The following is a 13,944-nucleotide window of genomic DNA, read 5'->3' as shown; positions in this document are numbered from 1 at the left end:
CTCATGCTTCACCCAGTGAGCCAGAAGCACCATGACTATATATTTGAAGATTTTCTTCATTTATTTGGGGGGGGGGGGCACATGTACACATGCAGGCAAAGGAGCAGAGGGAGAGGGAATCCCCAGCAGACTCCACACTGAGCATGGAGCCCCACGTGCGGCTGGATCTCAAGACCCTGAGATCATGACCTGAGCCAAAACCAAGAGTTTAGTCGCTTAACCAACTGAGCCACTCAGGCACCCCGACCGTATATTTGAAAGGAAAATTAATACCATGCAAATTAGTAAACTAAGGGGGGAAAATAAAATAGATACATTATTTAATTGGTAAAAAGATAGGCATCTTGTTGACCCTCTAAAGAAATGAAATCTCTCCCTGGACATCCCACATTAGTCTCAGAATGTTGTTTCCAGTGTCTGACCGAAACCGGGCCTCTACATTTACAAGGTGTGAGTGCAATGTATATTAACATCAGTTCTTTAACTTCTAACCAGAACTGGAAACATCTCCAGAGCACGGAACATGTAACATGATTGAACATCTCAGCAACATAAAAAAATATTGAAATAACATAATACATGACTTCTCGTACTTACCCCAAATATTCCATGGATTATTTCAAGACTATATAGTTCAAATCAATTTCTATCCAGAGATCTACCTTCAAAGGTTTGCAAGTTTTAGCACTAAAGACAGAATTTTAAATAAGAGCCCGTAAGGAACGGGCTTAGCTGCTGAAGGCTGTACACTGACAGGGATTAAGGTATGTCCAAGTTCCATCCAAAATAGATGGTCCCTAACAAGCTCCAAAGAGCCAAACAGACCTGCCATTTGGTATGAATGTTGCCGTCTTTGAAGACCATCTCCTTTCAGGGGTAGATTGCTCACAGCTCTCTTGGTATGGAGACACCTCAGACGTGGGTTGGCCTCAGACAGAAACACACCCCAGAGCCTTCCTTAGAGAAAGGCAGGACAGCTAACGGCTGTAGGCAATGGATGTGGTCAGATGAGGGGACCATCCTGCCTCCAGAGGTAACTTCCTAGCGACCTTCTTAAAAAGAAAGGAAAGGAAAGGAAAGGAAAGAAAAGAAAAGAAAAGAGAAAAGAAAAGAAAAAAGAACAAAGAAAAAAGAAAAGGTTTATTAGAACAGGCATATCTTCCTTCCTCTCCTCTCTCTTCCTTCCTCCCTGCAACCAAACAAGACAAAATGGCCATTTGAATGAATGCTTTGAATGCTTCCTCTATCACCTTCGGTATTACCACCTGGATGGGTGAGGCCTCTGTGGTTTTTTCCTCCTTCCCCAGCTTGACTCTGAAAGAACATGGATGCAGTTACTGATAAATTATTCACTGGGACTCAAGGACCAGTCCTTAGTTTAATCGAGTAAAACAGAGTCCTCCCAGGGTAGAAGCAAGGCCTTAACCAGGTCTGTGAGGGATTCAGCGTCCTCCTGGCAGCAATGCTGGATCAGGGAAGGCCTGCGGGGGCCTCTGTGGGAACAGCATTGGAGCCTGGGAAAGCACACGTGCGTAGTGCGTGTCCTCCAACAGCCTGCTCTCTGCCGCACCCTCGGCTTTGAGGGGCCTGACTCATGAGCCCATACTCTTCCTGTGGATGCCTGAGGGGAGAGTAGGGCAAGGTAGAATGCATCTACAGTACCAGAAGGTTCCCTGGGGGCACCGGTTTCTGACTGGCCCTGGCACCATGGGCTCCTGGTTAACAGAGGCCTCCAGTTTCAGAGAAAACCACTACAAACCAGTGTGACACCAGTGACCCCCCCCATCCCCAACAGAGAACCTCTAGCCACAGAGGCTGATTTCTTAAATCTCTCCATCTCGAAGCCCCCAGTAAGAGAGCTGGCACCCCCACCCCCCACAGAGAGCGAGCTAGCCCCCGAGAAGCAGGGGGCTGGTGGTGGTACAGCAGGTCTCACCCCCATACCAAGCACACCTACCCATTCCAAGCCTGCTCTGGAGAAGTGGGGGTTGAGCTTTGAATCACGTATGAGGTTAGTCTGGACAAATTTTAATAACTAAAAGTGTCCCGAAAGATATCAAATCTGCCTCAAATAACACTAGCGGATGAAATGGATGATATGAAAGGACATGGTTGAAAGCAGTCATTTAAAAAATATAAAGCCAGGGGCGCCTAGGTGGCTCAGTCGCTTAAGTGCCTGCCTTTGGCCAGCCAGCGTCATGATCCCAGGGTCCTGGGATCCAGTCCCTGGTTCTGGTCCCTGCTCAGGGGAGTCTGCTTCTCCCTCCGCCGCTTTCTCATCCCTATCCCCGATTGTGCTCTCTTGAACTCTCTCTCTCTCAAATAAATAAAATCTTTAAAAAATAGAGAGCCATTTCTTCAAGTCGGGGCTCCTCAAATAAATTGGTTGCTTAAAATGTGTAATAACTTAGTTTCTGTAAATTTTTAGAGCTACAGCAACACCACAGAGAAAAAAAAAGGAATGGGCGAAAAGCTTCAGATTTCCTAGTTTTCTCTCCCCTGAGGGTATTTCACCTGTCCTTGAAAAGGAGCCCCATGGCAGCCTGGGGTCTGAGCACTGGGCAGGGAGTCAAGAGACCAGAGCCCTGGGTCCAGCAATGGCAAAGCCACAGGCTCCGACAAGCCCCATTGCCTCCCGAGTCTCGGTTTTCTCACCCATCAGATGCCCTGCAGCCTTGGCTCCAATGTCCCAGCTGCTTCCAATTTCTCCTCGACGTGCTCGTGAATGACTCATAACCTGATCTTTTTATAGGGGCCAGAGCATTTGAAACACATCAAATATAGGTTAAATATAATTCAAACAGTTAATCCACATAAAACACCAATTATAGGAGTACAGAGATTCCTTCACTCCAGGGTTTGTGTGTTGCTCTGGAAATCAGATTAAATCTCAGCCACATTCCAAAGCTGAGTTATTAAGTGGACATCGGTGATGCAGCACGAGCCTGACGTGGTGGCTGTGAGATGGATCACCTGGGACCCCGAAGTCTCCGCCCCCATCGGCGAGAGGATCCAGGCGGGGGGCGGGGGCCGCAGGCTCCTCCCACACAGCTGTGTGGCCGGCTCAGTATTAAAGGAAGAGAGGAACTGCGCCAGAGCTCCTAGGGACGGAGGTATTCACGGCTTCTTTTTCTTCTTCCTCTGAAAACATTTTTTAAAAAGTTATTTATTGAATATTTCAAATGTACAATAAGATACAGATTAAAATATAACAGTACCCGTTTACCTTACCCAGGTTTTAAAATCATTAACATTGGCCACGTGTGCTTAGATTAAAAAACCACAAGGAAGGAAGGAAGGAAAACATTTTAGTTGGAGTCAAAATACGTCCCCAATCTCAGGAGATACTGCGTCTCTCCAAGGTAATAACTTTCCTATTCCTTTTCCTGCTCATGTTTTTATACTTTTTTTACATATTTGTTCATAAGTATATGATACATATAACACACATATATAATTGTGTTTTAATATTTTACATAAAGGGTATTATACTGAAAACGACATTTTGTAACTTGCACTTTTAACATGACATTTTACATTAATCTGTGTTGAAACGTGTAGATGTTTATTCATTTTAACTGAGTATACGATGTCACTGTACGACGTTGAAACCGCAACGACCTGTTCCACTGCTGGAGGGTAGTGCTTCTAATCGAGTCACATGACACACAGTGCTGCAGGGGACACCTTCGCATACCTGTCTTTTTCGGTACCTACCCCAGTGGCAAATACTGAAGGGGAAAGGGATTCCTTGGAGGGTGGGAGCTTCGTCTACAAGCGCAGAGACTACAGAATTGCTCTTCTCAGCGGCTGTGCGCGTCGACACCCCCTTAGTAATATGTGAGTTCTTGTTGCTCAAGATCCTTGCGAACCTTTGGTATTGCCAAACTTGGATTTTAGTCGTTCTGTGAGGTGCGAAACAGTATCTGTCTCCTTTGTGATAAGAACTGGCATTTCCCTGATCACAGAGATGAAGATTCTTTCATGTGTGTTGGACTTTAGAGGCTGTCTTCTATTAACTATGTCTGTTATTTGCTCATTTTTCCATTGGATTATTGCCCTTATTGGTTTGTACTTCCTTCTGTTTTGAGATACTAATCCTTTCTTGGTTGAAAATAGGAGTGGCAAAATATGAGATGTTTCTGTAGATGTGGCTGTCTCTCTTGTTAGAGTGGTACCAACAGACACTTGGGCTTGGACTTGGGGATGGAGAGGATTGGCTTCGGTTTTTGGCTATTCAGGTGTAGGCGAAAGTACTCATTAGGTCCAGCCTGGCTCACTCCAGTACTGTAGTAGTACTCAGAAAGTTATTTTGTTTTCTTCTCTATGCACCTCATAGGAACGGATGGCTATTTATGAAGGGCTTAGGATCTCAGTGATCTTAGCCCCATGTTTCTCCTGGCTACCTGCACATTCAAATCCCCTGGGGAGCTTGCAAAAATAGTATGGATAATCGGGCTTTACCCCCAAAGCAATTAAATCAAAATTTCTGAGGATGGATTCCAGGCATCAACATGTTAAAACTTTCCAGGTGATTCTAATGTGTAGCCAGGATGCTGAACCACGGCCCATTGTTACTTTCCACACTTTGAAGCTGAAGTCAAGACACCTGCCCTCATTAAGAATTATTAATTAGCTCTGGGGAGAGGTTAAGAGTTCTCTCTGCAGATATGAAATAACTATGAACACATGTATTTTTAAAAGGCCAAGAGACTGATGACCATGTGACACAACAAAGCTTCTAAATCACACGCAGCGTTGAGGTCAGCAAGCTAGGGAGTTCTATATTCCCATTTCCTACCCCCTCCATTATTTGATCTTTGTTTTGGTCTCCCACGAAGACAAAGATGCTCAGTCTATAACGTTTTTGCAGCTGGAACTGTGGTCCCTGGAGCCTGAGGCCTTCATTTTATTCTGAGAGTTGTGATGGTGACCCTGCAGGATTTATAGTATTTTTCTGTCCTGATGACTCCCTTCTCTATTCTCCAGCTAATCCTTCTACTCATAATCTTCTCTGCTATGTTGTGCTGCCTTTCGGTTCCACAAAGGACCCTTTTGGCACTGAACACCCTAGATCTTGTTCTCCAGGGCATCTGGGAGCTTCCCTCGGCTTCGAAGCCTGCTTGGAGGGAGGGCCTAAAGTCTCCAGCACACACCACAGGGAAGAACAGAGGTTCTTGGAAGATGCTGGGTCTCTGTTGACAAATGTTTCCAGATTTCCCTTTGAGGCTGCCCTATCCCTCTCTCCAGGGAAGAAGGACAAGATTTCCTTTTGGCATTGGCAGACTGTTCAGATGCAGTCCCAGGGTGTATGAGCAGAAGGTAACGGGGCTATTTTCAAAAGGGCACAGGTGTCAACTTGAAAGGAAACGTCTGCAGAAGGCAACTGCTAGATGCTCCTTTTTTCTAATGGTTAGAAACTCACTGACGAATGATGGAAGGCCCAGAACTTCGCGTCGTCCCCACTCCCCCAGGTCAACACTGACTTGTGGCTCATTCTTCGTCACTCTCACCTCCACATTCAATGACAGCTACGGTTTTTAGCCTCTTTCCATGCCAGGGTCTTTTCCTTTATCTTGTTTTCCACCTCCTCTCTGAATTTTTTCTTGAAAGAATGTTATGTTTTTTCTCATGTTAATTATTTGCTTTGAGGCTTAGGTTGCTTTTAAAACCTTTTTTTTAGTACTCCCATCAGAAGGTTTACCCCATTCTCTAACTTTCTGTGTTACCTCAGGAGGACGGATCTGGAAGGTAATTTGCTTTTTCTTTATAAAACTTTCTTTACTTTCTTAAAATAGGCACGTGTGACTCCAGTTAAAAATATTAAAAAGTACACTTAGCCATAAAACTGAAAAAAGTGCACCCTTTGTTGGAATATGTACAGTTTGTGGTAAATTTATATATTCTGTATATGTGTGAATACATAAATACCAATACATGAGTGTATCTAAAGCACAGTAAATGAACAAAAACAAGCAGCTGTGCCATCATTCAGCAAAACAAAAGATTCCTGTGGAATCTGTAGGTGAGGGGAAATTCCGAGTTAAGGGCGAAAATACGGCGCTGGGCCCAGTGTGGAGCGCGCCGCGCTGCTGATGGACCGCTGCTGATGGACCACTGCTGATGTTTTCTTTGTTCTCCTCCGAGAAACTGGAATGAGTTAAAGTCAAGGAACACGCTGAGCTTTAACCCCTTGCATAGTTCCAGAGTGACACAAGGCATGATTTAAAGCCAGACAGCCTGCCCAGCTTTTTAGTGCTTAGTGGAAGTTGTCTGTCTTTGATTGATTACATAGGACTAGGGGTTCTGAACACCCATTGTGACTGACCCAGGGCTGAATGCAGCCGGGCGGATGGTTTGCTGCATTCCCATAATTTTTTCTGGCTCCAGTCAAAGCCCTTGGATTGGAGTAGCTGTGGGATTGACCCGGGACTCGTTGGCTGGTCCTGGACCCAGCACCCACGGATAGGACCCCAAGGAGTTGAGGCTATTTACATGCCAGACCAGGGCACCCTAACCTTGAGACGGACAGTAGGCTCTGGGAATTAACTAGGGCTTTGGTCATCCACAGAACTAGGGTTGGGTCTAAGCTGAGTTTCACTGAGAGCAGGAGGCAAGGTCAAGCGGGAGCAGTCATAGCAGGGATGGCCTGAGACTTGTCAGACTAGAGAATCCTTGTCGGGCTCCTGCCCAGCAGGGAGGTCAGACAGGACCTGTTCTGTGGGTTCAGCCAACCCAGGTCAGTGGAGTTGGTATCAATGTTGCTCTTCCAACTTAAAGTTTTCCTTGAAAGTAACCAAAAATAGGAGAGAATTACCTTTGCAATATATATTTTTTGCAAATATATCTTTTTGATCATCGTACTTTGTAACTGCATTTCTTTTGTTGTTGTTGTTGTTAGAAAAAAAATGTCTGAATCCTAGGGATGCCTGGGTGGCTCAGTCGGTTAAGTGTCTGCCTTCAGCTCAGGTCATGTTCCGAGGGTCCTGAGATAGAGCCCTGCATTGGGCTCCCTGCTCAACGGGGAGTCTGTTTCCCTCCCCCCTCTGCTATTTCCCCTGATTGTTCTCTCTCTCTCTGTCACATAAATAAAATAAATCTTCAAAAAAAAAATGTCTGAATCCTAAACAAACAAACAAGAAACTGCATGAAGTGGTTGCACTGGTGATTGGAAATGATGCTCTTGGTAAATTTCTTTTTAAAGTGTAACTTGTTTTCATTGGCATGGAAAATTCCACAGGGACTTGTGAAAAAGTACAGGGGCTTCTTTGTGTTTTTAGGCGCTAATTCAAGGAATTGTTGATGGATCAATAATGCTACAACTATTTAAACTTCTGAGAGAATTTGTCCTACTGGGGTTTCTTTAAGTTTAAGGGAAAATATTTTTATGAGGCTTACTTTGATGGGGGAGAATTAATTGTGGATTCGTGATTGCTTAGGGAGGGAGAGTTTGGGAACTTTCCTAATGACCCCGTTCCGAGTGAGGAGCCAAGTCCAGCCCCTGGGACCACACACTCACATCCTTCCGGCTATTCTAGCCGTGGAGGGAAGTCCAGAAGTACCTCCTGTCCTGAGACAACTGGTTAGGGTGGGGACCGGTCAGAAATACAAAGCAAAAGTAGCAGAAGCTCTCTCTGTCCGTGTCCTGGGCCTAAATTCTTACTTGATTCATTCAGCCTACGTTAGCCCCCTGAATTGGTGCCCTTTGAGAGCCTGACTCTCCCCAAAAGATAGGAGTTTATTTATAATTGCTGTATGATGAAATCAGCCATATTAGAAATTAATCCTATGCACGTTTAATATATGAAAGAGCTAAATGGTTCAGGTTCATTCTCATTTCATTTTAGTTGTCCCAAGACCTATCCTGGCCAAAATATTGATTGTAATATTTAGAAATGGCCTGGGCACTTCTGTTTTTATTAGGAACAGATGTGCTTATAGTTGGACAGTCTTTTACTATCGGTGTCTACCTGGTAATATAGCAGAGATTCAACAAATACTTATTACCTAAATGAATAAAGAATAAAGATAGTTTCAGCTCTTTTTCGAAGCATTTTTCAAGTACCTGGTATGTCCAGGAAGAATGGACACCAACTCCTGCTCCCAAATCTGGCCAATCTCAACCTCTCACTTGCTGTGTCATCCAAATAATTAAGAGATGATTCCCCTCCCATTGAATCACTTATTCCTTGAGTGCAAGTTTAAGTTTAATTTCTACATATTATGCAATGGAGTCAACAAATGAGGTTTTCTCAACCGGGACACTGTTGGCATTTTGGACTAGATAATTCTTTGTTGCGGGGACTGTCCTGTGCATGGTGGGGTATTTAGTAGCCTTTCTGGATGCTGGTGGGATACACCTCTCAGTTATGATAACCTAAAATGTTTCTAGGCATTGCCAAATATCCTTTGGGGGGGGGTCACCCTGAGTTAGGAACCATGGCTCTCTATGAAAGAGTAGTATGTGGTTATGCCATCTGAAACAATACTAAAATTACAGAAAAACCCAATAACCCATTTTTTGGTTGTTCAATGAAGGTATTTGCAATACTCTGCTCTGAGGAACACAGAATGGACTTTTTTCTGAGAAGCAAGGTTTTTGTTTATGGGAATAGGAAGTGTTGTTTTAGGGCAGAGATTTGTAGTTAAAAAACTTACAAAAATAAAACACAATTTCTTTGAAATAGAATAATGGGAAAATGAAGACCCAAATAGTCAAATCCTCACCCTGGTGGACTCTAACATTTATAGAAGTAAAATGACTAAGTACATGCAATAAAACATTAATTCAAGAAGGTAAAATGGAAAACAAATGTCTCCGCCTTCCCTGATCCCCAAACTCTCCCCAAAGCTAACCACTTTAAACATTTTTTATTTCAGGAGAAAGAATGTTTACAATCAGGAAGGTTTAAGCTCTCTTTGGGGGGATCAGCATAGATACAGGTGTGAACTTGGAAACAGGGTAGTGGCTTGCAGCTAATACCAATTCGGAATAAAGCAGGAAGAAAGACCTGGGCTTTGAGACTATTCAGGATTTATCTCCCCTCCCTCGGAAGGGTTAGTCTTCTTTTTCCCAGGCTGCCCTGGCTGCGTACTTGAGAAATTAAGCTGTTTTAGTTTAAATCTGATCAGGTTTTGCCTCCTAGAGCAAGCTTGCTGAGACGGGTCCTTGGCAGGGAATTCTGTCCCCATCTTTGTTAAGGCTGACCTGCTATGTTGGTTGCCAGGGACTCATTTACGGCCTTTCTTCCTTGGTACACAGGGCACCCACTCTTTCACTGCATCAGCGTGTTGTTCTGAGGAGAACAATTCGGCCTTTGTCGTCACGCCGAGGTTTCCCCCCCTCCCAGGCCCTGTGAATGGACACAGGTTTCTAGAGAAATGGGCACCCATCGGTACAGTAGCTCCTGTCCTCTCCTTAAAGGTGCCTGTGGATTACAGTGACTTTCCTTAATGAGTCGGCTCTTCAGAAAGTCCCGGATTTGTTTGATGTCCTGAAGCACTTTGGGCCCTTTATCTAAGGCTGTAGACTTTATGAAGAATTTCCTAGTATTCTCTAGGCATGCTTTTCATCCAGTGAATGAATCTCTTTATGTGTTCTAGCCACTAACACCCTAAAGTTCAGATGCATACAAGTAAAAGGGGGCGTTTGTATGAGGAAAACAAGATTTCAGACAACAGAATTTTTGGACTATTTGTGAACTTTCATGACCTTTCCCTTCTTAATATATTACCATTTGTTCATTCACATTTTCATGCAATCACAGACCTTGATTAAACAGCAGCCGTATGCCAGAGACTGTTGGGCACTGTGTGGGGTACAGGGATCCCGGAAGGGAGCAGGTCAGAGAGGCCGCGAGTTCCGAGTTTGAATCCGAACACTTGGCAGCTTTGCCTCTTCTGGGCCGTGTGATCTCGAGCAAGTCCCTCCACTTCTCTGTCTCAGATTCCACATCTGAAAAATTAAGAGGATTATTCGATACGTGCTTGCAAAGCACATACTGCCGGGTATCTTCTAACCATTTGTTTGATGTTCACGGAAAAAAGGCAAATAAGTATATCCTGTGTGGTCAAGAACAGTAAACGCTATGAGAAGTCCAAAGGAGGGAATATTCACGGAGTGAGTAGCCCTCGCTGCTCTAACAGTTAGCCCCGCGCCTGGGGTTGAACACAGAAGGAATGGCTTTCTAGGCTACCTCTGCTCCCAGTGACTCGGGGATCCTGCCTCCTGCCCTCTGTGGCCTTCCAGAGCTTCAGAATCCTTCACTTCAAGGTACATGAGCAGGAAAAAGAGCGTATGTGTGAAATCGTGCTTGGGCTGTCTTAGAGGGGGCCCTGTCCATTAGTTATCTATTGCTGTGAAACAAAGGGCCTCAAACTTTGCTACTTCAAACAACTCCCATTTTCTGCAGGTCAGAAATTCTGCAGCAGCTTAGCTGGGTGGTTCCAGCTTTGGGTCTCTCCTGAGGCTGGAATTCAGATTTGGCTGGGCTGCAGTCATCTGAAGGCTTGAGCGAGATAGGAGGATGCCCTTCCAAAGAGGCCTCATTCACGTGGCTCTTGGCAGAACGTCTCCGTTCTCTGCTGGCTGTTGGCAGGAGGCCTCCGCTTCTTGCTGTGTGGACCTCTCCACTGGGCTGTGTGTTATTACAACATGGCAGCTGGCTTCCCCCGGAGCCCGTGATCTGAGAGGGAGAGCAAGGAGAAAGCGTGAATGCCTTTTATGATCTAGTCTCAGAAGCCACCTGCTGCCATTAGGAGAAGGTCACCAAGTCCAACCCACATCAAGAGAAGTGGAATTAAGCTCCAATTCTGGAAAGGAGGGCTATCACAGAATTTGATATTGATATTGCGTACAGAGCTCCTGAAGCCCTGGGAATTTCCTAAGTAATAAGAGGAGATAAAGGTGAAAGGAGTGTCTTTGGTTATTCAGAAGAAGCCCCTTTCAACCACACCTCAATTTATTTTAATAAGGTGACCTTTGGAAAGACCCCAGGGTGAGGAGAACCAGCCTTGTGATTAGAGGCTTGGCATTTTCAGCCCACTCCCTACAACTTTCAGTGAGGGGCTGAAGGTTGAGTCCATCACCAATCACGGCTATACCATAAAGCTTCCATAAAAATCCCTGAAGTATCAAAGCATAGAGCTTCCAGGCTGGCGAACACATCCCCATGCTGGAAGGGTGGTGCACCCCAGCTCCCCGGGAAGAGAGGCTCTTGTGCTAAGCACGCTTCCAGACCTCGCCCTGTGTATCTCTTCATCGGGCTGTTAGTCTGTATCCCTTATCATGCCCTTTATAATAAACTGGTAAATGTAAGCGAGTGTTTTCCTGAGTTCTGTGAGCCATTCTAGCAAGTTACCATACCCGAGGAGGGGATTGTGGGAGCCCTAATTTATAGCCAGCTGGTTGGAGATGCGGGTGATAATGCGGCATGTGCAGTTGGCCTCTGGATTGAGGGGACAGTCTTGTGGCTCAGGGCCCTTGTTGGAGCTGAATGCTAACTCCAGGGGGATCGTGTCAGAACCGGATTGGACAGGATGCCCAGCTGGTGTTGGAGAACTATTTGGTGTGGGGAAACCACCCCCCCGCAAACACACACACACACCTGGCCACCGAAGTGAGTAGAACAGTGGAGGAAACATTCACTGAAAAAAGGAAAGGACTTTTCCTGTTACAGGTTCTAATTCCTTCTTGGATCCTCATTGGCTGTGTCCCTTTGGGCAGTTTACTTAGTCTCTATCAGTCTCAGTTTCTTCATCTGTACGGTGGGAACAATAATATCCCTTTTAATGCGTGTTAGGAGGATTTGAGAAAACATGTATAAAATACTTAGGGCAGCAAATGGTAGCTCCAGTAATCAATGGAAGCTCTTTATAGTGAATAAAGAAATAGTCCTAGAGAGTTTTAACAACTTGCTCAAAATCAGATAGGGGCTTAATTAGAAATTGGATTAGAACCTCACATTAGAACCGGTCTGCACATAAGCATAGAAATCCAAAATAGCACCTGGGCATGGAATAGAGGTGGCAGAGGAAGGTGTAAGCAGAGAGGGACAGGGCGACACCAGCCCTTGAAAGCAGAAGAACTTGAGCTGATGGAGTAGAGAGAGGGATAGGATCATAAATTCTTGGGCAGGGAGGTGTTTTATGCAAACATATTCTGAGATTCAGTTGCAAATAGATGAATGATATAATTAATACAATAGACTTTGAATCGAGAATAGGAATACTCATTCAGCCACCAAGCTCGGGAGAGAAAGATCGACTAAAAAGCACCCAGAGGCTTTCATCATGTAGTCAGGGAAACAAGGAGACTAAAAAAGATATCACCAGAGAAACACTGTTTTGAAAATATCTGTGCAAGAAAGAGGAAAAGCAGCTACATATTCCGTACCCACGTTCCCATGGCAGCATGCGTCTGTATGGAGTGTCTGTCCCGTAAAGCTCAGGTGTAATCGCGTGTGTGTGTGTGTGTGTGTATGTGTGTGTAGGGCAGGTGTGGAGGATTCATATCCAACCCATGTGGTGTTGCAGCTGGGGGAGGGGTTATAGGCACATACCCACCATAGGTGGATCAGAAATTTCCAGGAGCTTTCGGAGCTTTTCACTCCTCTGGAAAATGAGCTGTGGAATTGGGGCAGCATCTCAGAAGTCCTTTTGGTCAACACAGAAAGTACCAGCTGGAATGCAGGATCTCAAATGTCTGCAGACAGAGAGGTGCCCTGGGTAGTAGTGGGGTGAGCAGTGCGGTGTCGTGGAAAGAACTGAAGCCAGACTGCATCAGGATCCAGTCTGAGTACTAACTTGCTGTGGCCTTTGGCAATTCGTCTTACCAGTACGTTGGTGTCTGAGACTCCTCTCTGAAAGAGAATGATAAACCGACCTTTAGTGGTGTGAGAATCCGCGGAGGCATCTTAAATACCAGTATCTGGCCTATGGGAGCCACCGGACACGTTTCTTTCTCCTCTCTTCCTTCTCTTCTCAGTAAGAGATTCTTACACTTGAGAGTACATAGGAGTCACGTGGGAGATGCAGGCCTTGCCTCCCACGTAAGAATCCGATCCAACAGCCTTGGGGTGGGGGTGGGGGGGCAGGGGGATGTGTCCAGGAATCCAAGTATTTCCCCAGGGCCACAGGAGATGTGAGGAGGCATCCAACAGCCCTGCATCTGAAAACACTGTCCTAGAGGAGATAGGACCAGAGAAACCTGGAAATCAAAGGGTAAGATCTCACGTGAACACCAAGGGTTCCTTCCTGGCTATTCTTTGTATGCAGGGGCTGAGGAGGAGTTGTTGGGGAAAGTCACATCACTTTGCAGAGACACCCGTCGCACTGACCCCAGGCCAATCAGCCACATTTACAGCACAAGCTTCGTTTGTAAATTGAATCCCCGTGAGCTCCTTGGGTAAGGCCGGACGGGGAAACCGGGCACCACAGAAGCTGTGCTTTGCCCAAATCCAGAATGTTCGTTCATTTGTGGCTTCATTGCTTTGCTGCTTTTGTGGATCACTGCCTATTGTACGAAGCTTACATGAAAGAACAGGACCTGCTCGCTGCCCTCAAAGCTAGAAGATGTTAAAATAGGGCAATTTGATCCTGCAAAGACAAGAGTATAGAATGTGATGAAAGAAGAAACCAAGTGGTAGAGGTAACACGTTCTGTAGCCATGGGAGTTAAGAGGATGGGCACCCAAGAACCATTTACTGGAGACTTCGGGACCTGGGCTGGGACCTGAGAACAGAGTTCAATTTGGACAACTAGAGTGAGCGGAAGGATTCCAGCTTTCTCTCTTCATCGAGTACTTCTTTTTTATTTATTGTTTGGTGAACCCTTACATATCCCACCGCATATCCTGTTTTTAGATGTGTTACTAAGTTTTATCATCATTATTCAAACCAGTACCTCTGCCCTTCATTGTTGATTATACTGTTTCCTGGGGAAACT

Source organism: Ursus americanus, chromosome 7 (assembly GCF_024610735.1).
Source record: "Ursus americanus isolate L20-20 chromosome 7, mUrsAme1.1.p, whole genome shotgun sequence".
In the NCBI taxonomy this organism is placed as follows: domain Eukaryota; kingdom Metazoa; phylum Chordata; class Mammalia; order Carnivora; family Ursidae; genus Ursus; species Ursus americanus.
This window is presented reverse-complemented; position numbering follows the sequence as displayed.